Below are 10077 nucleotides of genomic sequence, written 5' to 3' on the forward strand. Positions count from 1 at the left end.
TGTGTTCCCGAAAGAGTTACCAGGATTACCTCCAGCTATGGAAGTTGAATTCGGTATCGAGTTGGTCCCTGGTACAGCACCTATCTTGATCGCTCCTTATAGAATGGCCTCAATAGAGTTGAAAGAGTTGAAAGTACAACTACAAGAGTTAACAGATAAAGGTTTTGTGAGATCTAGTTATTAACCGTGGGGCGCACCAGTACTATTTGTGAAAAAAAAGACGGGTCGATGAGGTTATGTATCGACTATAGAAAGCTTAATAAGGTAACTATGAAGAATAAGTATCCTTTGTCAAGGATTGATGATTTATTCGATCAGTTAAAGGGAGCCACGACATTCCCCAAGATAGACTTGAGGTCTGGTTATTATCAGTTGAGAGTTAAAGAGCCAGATGTACCGAAGACTGCTTTTTGGACGAGATACAGGCATTATGAGTTCCTCGTCATGCCCTTTGGTTTGACTAATGCCCCGGCGGTGTTTATTGATTTGATGAACTGTATTTTCGACTGTACCTGGATAAGTTTGTAGTCATTTTTATTGATGACATATTGATTTACTCGTGTGATGAGGGTGAACACGCAGAGCATTTGAGAATTGTGTTACAAACCCTGGGAAACAAGAAATTGTACGCCAAGTTCAGTAAGAGTGAATTTTGGCTTAAGGAGGTCGGATTTTTAGGAGACATTATGTCGGGTGATGGGATTAGAGTTTACCCAAGCAAGATCTCGGCTATTGCTAAATCGAAACTTCCAAAGAATATGACTGAGGTTCGAAGCTTCTTGGGCTTGGTCGGGTACTATAGAATGTTTGTTCAAGGGTTTTCTACGATCGCTACTCCAATGACGAGGCTATTACAGAAAGATGTCAAGTTTGAATGGATAGAAAAGTGCCAACAAAGTTTCGAGAAGTTAAAGGCTTTGTTGACCGAAGCACCAATGTTAGAACAACTGGAGTCAGGTAAGGAATTTGTGATATATAGCGACACCTCCTTGAATGGTTTGGGGTGTGTGCTCATGGCAATGTTATAGCCTACGCCTCAAGACAACTAAAACCACACGAGAGAAATTACCCGACCCATGACTTGGAACTAGCAACTATAGTGTTCACATTAAAGATTTGGAGACACCATATGTATGGTGAGAAATGTCGAGTATTTACCGATAATAAAAATCTTAAGTACTTGATGACTCAAAAGGAGTTGAACCTACGGCAACGATGATGGTTAGAGCTATTAAAGGATTATGAGTTGATTATCGACTACCACCCGGGAAAGGCGAACGTGGTCGCCAATGCATTGAGTAGAAAATCATTATTTTGTGTTGAGAGCATTGAACGCTAATTTGGCGTTGTTAGATGATGGTCCAGTTCTAGTATAGTTGAGAGCTAGACTGATGTTTTTGCAAGAAATTCGTGAAGCTCAGAACAGTGACAAAGATTTGTAGGTTAAGAGAACTCAGTGTGAGTCGGGGATTGAATCAGATTTTTGAATTGGCTCCAATGGATGTCTAATGTTCAAAGATAGAGTTTGTGTACCCCAAAGATAATGAGCTTATTCAGAAGATTCTTTGAGAAGCACATAGTGGTTGTTTGTCCGTCCCCCGGGTAGTGTGAAAATATGCAATGACTTGAGGAAAATGTACTGATGGTCGGGAATGAAAAGAGACATTTTAGAATTCGTTTCCAAGTGCCTTGTGTGTCAGAAAGTGAAAGCTGAACACCAAGTACCTTCAGGTCTACTTCAGCCTATCACGATCCCCGAGAGAAAGTGGGATCGGATTACAATGGATTTCGTGGCAGATTTGCCATTAACCCCGAAGAAAAAAGATATTGTTTGGGTTATTGTTGATAGGCTAACAAAGTTAACATTTCATACTGGTGCGTACTGACTACTCCACTGAGAGATTGGCTGACTTGTATATTTTCGAGATTGTGAGACTACACGGTGTACCCTTGTCGATTGTTTTAGATAGGGATCCGAGATTTACTTTGAGATTTTGGAAAAAGTTAAAAAAGGCCCTGGGAACAAAGTTGAGTTTTAGCATGGCATTTCACCCGCAAACCGACGGTCAATCAGAAAGAGTGATTCAGATCTTAGAGAACAAGTTACAGTGTTGTGTTCTTAAATTTTAAGGTAGTTGGGAAAGGTACATACCATTGGTTGAATTCGCCTACAACAATAGCTATCAGTCAAGTTTGAAGATGGTGCTTTATGAGGCTTTATATGGACGAAGGTGTCGAACGCCCTTATATTGGACTGAACTCAGAGAGAGTCAGATTCACGGGGTCGATTTAGTCAAGGAGACTGAAGAAAAAGCTAAAGTGATTCGTGACTTTGAAGGCTGCCTCGGATAGGCAGAAATCCTATATGAATTTGAAATGGAAGGAGATCGAATTTCAAGTTGGTGATCGAGTGTTTTTAAAAGTATCCCTGTGGAGAAAACTTCTTAGATTTAGTAGAAGAGGCAAGTTGAGTCCTCGTTTCATAGGACCTTATGAGGTTATCGAGAGAGTACGACCGGTTGCCTATCGATTGGCCTTACCACTAGAAATGGAAAAGATTCACAATGTGTTTCATCTGTCCAGGTTACATCGATATATCAGACCTTTCGCATGTGATCACGCCATCAGAGGTTGAGATTCATCCAGACATGACTTATGACGAAGAGCCGGTCAAGATATTGACTCGTGAAGTCAAACAGTTGACGAATAAGAGTATAGCACTTGTGAAAGTTTTGTGGCATAGACATGGAGTCAAGGAAGCCACATGGGAACCTGAGGAAACTATGGGAGATCAGCACCCGAACTTATTCGCCGGTAAGATTTTAGAGGACGAAAATCCCTAAGGGAGAAGAAATGTAATAGCCCAATTTTGGGGCTAGTCAAAATATTGGTCTCGGGACCACAAATTTGAAGTCAGAGAAATTATTTTATTATTAATATAGGGTCATAGCTTGTTTATATTAGTGCATGAATAATTTGGTGAGCTAATTTTAACGTTTGTGAGTTCAATTGCGAAAAAGGACTAAATCGCATAAAGTGCAAAAGTCTTAATTTGATAGTTAAATGTGTTATTTTATTAGAGAATCAAAATTGGGGGATTTTAAATGGCAATTAGACTCTTTTAAAGGAGCATAGCCAGCCATAGAGTCAAAGAGGAGACAAAATTTTAAAATTTGGTGGGTTAGGTAGTTTATTTTGACTAAAATAGAAATAGATAAAAGAAGGATGATATCATCCCTTTTCATCTTCTTCCTCCACCAAAAAAATTTTCAACAAAGAGTGGGGTTTTAAGAGCTTGAAATTTCAGCAACTTTAAGCATTCACAAGTAAATGATCCTCATGGCTTTTCTTAAATATTTTTGTACGTTTGAGACCCTTGAAGTATGAGCTTTCAAATGAAGGTATTATTTTGCAAAAATGATTAAAAGTATAGGGTTTTTATATGAAAGGATTTGTGAATGTTTGCTGAGTTTTCATGAAAGAAAATTCAGTATTGGGTGTCTTATAAACAACTTTTGTGAAAGGTGTTAGTATGAAAACACCTAAAAGGGACTAATGTGCATAAGTTGTAAAATAGATAATAAATGTGTGAAATAGTGGGAATTTGGGGTTACTATAAGATACAAAGAGGTTCGGTTAGTCTTGAGAAATAAATAAATTCGATAAAAATTGATTTTCGAACCTAAGGGTAAATGGCCATTTTGTCAAAGTTTAGGGGCAAAATGGTCATTTTACCAAAGAAGTTAATTTTCGATTGCCTAATTTTACTTAGTGATTAAATAAGTGTATTTTTCTATAATAGATCAAGAAATATCAAATCCGAACCTAGACCGAGGGAAAGCCAAGCAAATCGACTAAATCGACTAGTCGCTACTTTTTGTAATCCGAGGTAAGTTGTATGTAAATAATACAACTACTTTGATAATATATGTGTTTGAATTGTATCAAAATTATTATAGCATAAATTGCTTAACTTTTGGAAATGAGAAAATGTGATGAGAGTAGAGATAGTAAAATTCCCGTTAGAACTCTAAGGAAATAAATCGGATATTCATGCCACAACGATGGGGTCATTTGTGAGAGCTAGTGTAAGACCATGTTTGGGACATGGCATTGGCATTGAGACGAGAGCTAGTGTAAGACATATCTGGGACATGCATCGGCCTCGAGACGTAAGCCAGTGTAAGACATGTCTAGGACATGCGTCGGCTACGAGATGATAGTCAGTGTACGACCATGTCAGGGACTTGGCTCTGACTTGAGATATAAGCCAATGTAAGATCGTGTCTGGGACATAGCATCGGCATCTTACCGCACATTCGAGGCTATGGTATATTTGATAGCATTCTGAATGGTTCAATGGTAAAAGTTCTGATTTCCAGTTAATGAGGAAAGTATAACCGTGTTGTGAGTGATACAAGTACCTATTGGGTATGTATAAAATGTGAGCCACATTATATGCTATATAATGTGTATTGAATATTGATGAGGAAGTTTTGCTTATGCCCACTTGTGTATTATGATACTTGTTGATGAATGGCAAAGTATTGTTGTATAATTATTTATATGCAACTTACTAAGCTTTATGCTTACTCCTTCTCCTTTCCTTTTTCTTATAGTTCTGTCTATCTAGCTCAAGGATCAACGGAAGTCAGAGATATCGATCACACTATCAATCAAAGCATTCGGTATAGTTTGAGTTATATTTTTGAATATGGCATGTATAAGGGACTAGACATAAGTTTTGTGTTGTTATTAATATGGCCAAATGTGTTGGCTTGGGATAAATTCCTCATTTTCTATTAAGCCTCGAATAATGGCTAATATTCATTTTGATATATGCAAATGGAGTAGATGGCTAATATTCATTTTGATATATGCAAATGAAGTTATGTTCATGGATGAGTAGAATGCACAAATGAAATGTTGTCTATTGTGGCTGATTTTATTGCCTGAAATAGTTTGGTACTGGTTTTGGTTGCTTTTGTGTAAGTAAGGGTGATAAAGAAGCTTGGTAAATAGCCTGATTTTGACCATACGGGTAAACACACGAGCATGTTTCACAGCATCATGGGTGTGTTGTCCAGCCGTGTGTCCCCTGCACGTAAAAATTTTGAAGTCAGTATGCATGATAGTAAACACATAGGCAGAGACACGGCCATGTGTCTCAGCCGTGTGAAAGGCACGGTCTAGCACACGGACGTGTGCCTTGGCCTATGACCCTTATGAAATGCTGACGTCAGAAATAGAATGTCCAGGTTTTTACACACGGGCGTGTCATGGCAGTGTGAAGGACACGGGCTAAGGGCACGGGTGTGTAACAGGCCGTGTGAAAACTCCTGTAGGTGTGCATTTAGAATTAATTTCACACGGGTGAAGGACACGGGCGTGTCCCTGTTTTGATTAGGCCATGTGACACATACAGGCTATTAGCACGGCCATGTTGGAATGGTCACACGGGAGTGTTTCCCCTCACACACAGGCGTGTGCCCCTGTGTCAAGTGACATTTTTCTATAGTCGTCAAAAGGACCCGGATTGGTCCTGAATGATTTTCGATGTGTGTTTTGAGCCTCGTAAGTCCATATTAAGAATATATTGATAAGTTTAAGAAAGTTTTAAATTTTCCAAGTTATGAAAATTTGGAATTGGTGGTAAGTATGATTTCAAGTTAGGTAACGCCTCGTATTCCGCCCCAACATAGGATACGGGTATGGGGTGTTACATTTGTGGTTCCGAAACTATTGTTTCTGACACCACTGAAAAACGAGATGTTACAAGAATTAATTAATTGAATGAAATTATTATTCTAGATTAAGAACGAGTTGATAATTGTAGAAAATAGAAAGTTGCAAAATAGTCTCTATACTTTTGACATCGATATAATTTAGTCTGGTAAGTTCATTCGGGTTAATTTTAAAAACAATTTTAATGCTTGTTATATGGACTTAGGTATTGAATGTTGATTAATGAATTAATGCTTATATGTGGAAATAGAATTAATGAGTTATTATCGTTTGATCACTGATGAAATGTCCTGAGCCAGATGACGTAGGATAGAGTATGATTACCATGCCAATAGGTTATTTGCGCGTGGTACGAGACTGGTATGAAATGTGACAATTATTTTTGTATATCCTTTGTTCACTGAGTATACTAAGGTCCTGCATTTGTTGCGGACTATCGAGTTATATTACAGTGTTTATCTAGTGAGTTACATGGGTGGACACACGGGTGACCATATGGGCGTGTGGGGTAGTCACACGGGCATGTTGGATATCCATACGGCCATGTCTGGAGCCATATGGTCTGGGCTCTGCCACATGGCCATGTGACCCATGTTTTGAATTTTTTTTTATTTTTGTCCCAAATCTCCTGTTTTGTTTCTAATTGGTCTCTGATTGTTCCAGAACCATTTTTAAGGCCACGTAGGTTCAATTTAAAGCCTATAGATGTATGATTTATTCTAATCTTAATTATTTATGAATTATGATAATTAATATGATAAACTTAATGCTACCGATTATTGATTTTTCTAAATTATATGGTAATATGTCGTAACTCTAATCTGACGACGGGTATGGTTTATAAGTGTTACATGTGTCGCCAAGCTGTGCGAATTATCCCAGACCATGTGATCCCTTTTTTTATATTTTTCTCTCCCTTTTTTCAAGTAATAAAAATAAAAGTATTAGCATGCAACATAAAAAATGAAATAATAACAACAACTAAATAAATAAAAACACTCGGGGTTTCCTCCCAAAAAGTGCTTATTTAGAGTCTAAGCTCGACTTCTCTTTTTAAGCTCACAGTTAATTCAGATTTTGGAGCTGGAGCTCCTCTTTCTTGTTATCAATATCACCACCAAGATAAAGATTGAGTCAATAATCATTTACCTTGAATGTGTTGTAATCAGGGTGTGTTACCTCAATGGTATTTTGTACCACAAATGGATTCGACCATCTTGACTTTAGCTCTTCAGGGAACATTCATGGCTCTAAATTGTCCAGTAGCACTTTGTCTCCAAATTTGAATTACTTTCTCCTCTTTAAATGCTCATTATGGTTTTGTTTTCTTACTCATTTGTAAGTTCTTGGGTTTTTATTGTCCTTTATTCGTCATTTATTTAATTTATCGAGCTATACCATTCTTTCTTCACTTGTCCCTTGACTTCTATCACCTTGAACAGGATACGGTTCTAACACGTCGTCTTTAGTAGTTTCCTAAAAAGAATGTTGAGTTGCATGATTACTAACTTTATCAAAATAACGAGTATCATTTCGCTCACTAGAAACTCTCACAACATCAGGTGCTTGAAGAGTAACCTCTTTATCACCTACCCTTAGCACAAGTTCACTATAACCCACATCAATAACAGTTCTAGCAGTGGCTAAAAAGGGTTGACCTCTCAATATCCTCATCCATGTCTAATAATGAGATCAATAGGGAATATAAATTTATCGATTTTAACAAATACATCCTCTGTAATACCCTTAGGATACTTATTTGACCTATCAGTTAATTGAATACTCATCCTAGTGGATTTTGGTTTCTTGAGACCAAGTTTTTTGAACATTTTATAAGGCATTAGATTTATACTAGCACCCAAATCAGCCAATTTTTTTTTTTTTACATTTAAGCTACCAATAAAACAATGAATAGTAAAACTCTCTAAATATTTAAGCTTGGTAGGTAGTTTGTTTGGAGAATGGTTGACCACTCCTCATTGATCTCCACAATGGACAGTTTGTCTAACTTCCTTTTATTTGTTAACAACTCTTTTAAAAAAATTTTATTCTTTACCATCTGCTAATAGACTTCAACAAAAGGTAAGTTTATATGCAAATTTTTCAAAAGTTTAAGAAATTTACCATATTGTTCATTGATGTGGTATTTCTTCAACATTGTCATATATGGAATTGGTGGTTTGTATTCTCTAACCATTGACTTGTGTCATTTCTTGCATTCCTCAACCCCATCATTTTTCTCATAGCTTCTAGATTCAACTTCTTTTTAGACTCGACTAACACTTTTCCACTTCATAAAGTGATTGCGTGGACTTGCTCTTTTGGGTTGGCTTCAATGTTACTAGGTAAACCTCTTTGTTAACTCTTTGAAACCAACTTAAAGAACTGGTTAATTTTATTCTCGAGGCCCTAAATAGATGTCTGTTGATTCCTTAAAGTCGTTTCAGTGTCTTGGAATCTAGTTTCTGACACTGAAATGAATTTCGTTAACATCTCTTCCAGATTTGGCTTCTTTTCTTGTTGATAAGGTTGCTAAAAACCCAGAGGGGTTGTGACCTTTGATTTTCTTGACCATCCTAAGAGAAATTCGGATGATTCCTCCATCCTAGATTATAATTATTGTTATAGGGTTATTCTGAAGTCTAGAATTGTTACCCATAAAGTCGACCTGCTCATGCTCCATGTTAGAATCGAAGGGTAAACATTCCAGATTGATCTCCACTCCAATTGCATCATATCACATTACCGAATTCATCTGCTTACCCATACACAAACCATCAATTTTCTTACTGAAAACTTCTACCTAACTCGTTAACATAGCAATTGCCTCTCTATTAAAAATATTGGTTGCCTTAGTCGATTTTGTCATTATGGCTTGCCACTAATAGTTATTCAATGTCATCTCCTTAATAAATTATTGGGCTGCCTCAAGTGTCTATTATTCAATGTTCCACCAGCTATTGCATCAATTATCTGCCTAGTCGAGGGATTCAAATTGTTGTAAAAGGTTTGAACTTGTAACAAAAAAAGGTAACCCATGATGAGGGCACCTTATTAGAAGATCCTTAAATCTCCCCTATACATCATATAATGTCTTAAGCTCAATTTGGGTAAAAGAAGAGATATTATTCCTCAACTTGGTTGTTTTGGCTGGTGGAAAATGCTTCAACAGAAAATTTTTAATCATTTGAGCCCAAGTTGTGATGGAACCCCATGGAAGTGAATTCAACCACTATTTTGTTAGGAACAACCATAAGCGTATAACATCATTAGTAATGCCATTAATCTTAAATATATAGCGGATCTCCAAAAAGTTATCCAAATGAGCATTCAAATCTTCATTTTGCAACCCATCAAACTGAACAAATTGTTGGCTTAATCTCAAAATTGTTTGCAGCAATAGTCAGTCTGACAATACTAGATTCAGCCACAACCAGAGTGGGCTTAGCATAGTCATACATAGCCCGAGGAGTAAGACGTACAGGAAGTTGCGAATTGACAAGATTATTATCCATCTCCATAGTAATGTCATTTTGCTCTTGATAGTCTACTAAAATCTGCTGTTGACCTTGCCTTGCTTCTCTAAATTCTCTCTGATTTCTGCGAGTAGCCTTTTCAATTTGATTGTAAAAATTTAATGGTTCCAATGGGTTACCTCTAGTCATAAACCAAGGGAACATATAGGAATTAAATAAAATAAAAAAATAGAATTTAAAAATTAAATTAAAAACAAAAATATTAAAATTAAAATAAAAAAGTAACAGATTAATAGAAATAAACTTTTCCTAATATTCTAGTCCTCGACAATGGCGCCAAAAACTTGATGTGTCTCGAAACTAAATAAAAATTTGACTAAGGCAAGTGCACCCATCCATTAATAGTATAGTTACGGTGAGCAAAGATATCGTTTCCATGAAGAATAAAAGTAATAGTAATTATCGTCTTTCTATTATTTAACCGAATAGTTCGAGTGATCAATTAAAAACTAAAATTAACTAGTTTAGATAATTAATGAATACGAAAAAGAACAAGTCAAGAAAATAATCGATTAACAATCAATAAGCGAAACAATACTCGGGAAAGACTTCACCTAGATTTCATTTGTCACATCAATCTAAATGTAACACCCCAAAATTGGGCCTAGAAGTTTCGAATGTAATTTAGGAAATTTATCTTATATATGCTCAGAATTTCATAAGTTTGGTAATCTGAGAGTTTTATGAAGTAATTTACCCAGAATTTTAAAATCAACTTAAAACCCCCATTCCTCAAATTGTTTTCACGATAGAAACTCCACTCTTGTGTTCTTGTCGTCCCTTCATCTCATTTTGC

At 36.5% G+C, this 10077-nt stretch overlaps 1 non-coding gene across 1 annotated transcript; it reads left to right on the plus strand.

Moving 5' to 3' along the window:
- The first annotated feature begins 8777 nt into the window (after positions 1-8777).
- LOC121205145 (small nucleolar RNA R71) lies at positions 8778-8884 on the plus strand. Its single transcript, XR_005900230.1, has one exon. It is a non-coding gene; the product is annotated as a small nucleolar RNA R71 (small nucleolar RNA).
- The last annotated feature ends 1193 nt before the right edge of the window (positions 8885-10077 follow it).

The sequence above is a fragment of the Gossypium hirsutum genome, chromosome A08, assembly GCF_007990345.1.
Source record: "Gossypium hirsutum isolate 1008001.06 chromosome A08, Gossypium_hirsutum_v2.1, whole genome shotgun sequence".
Classification (NCBI taxonomy): Eukaryota; Viridiplantae; Streptophyta; class Magnoliopsida; order Malvales; family Malvaceae; genus Gossypium; species Gossypium hirsutum.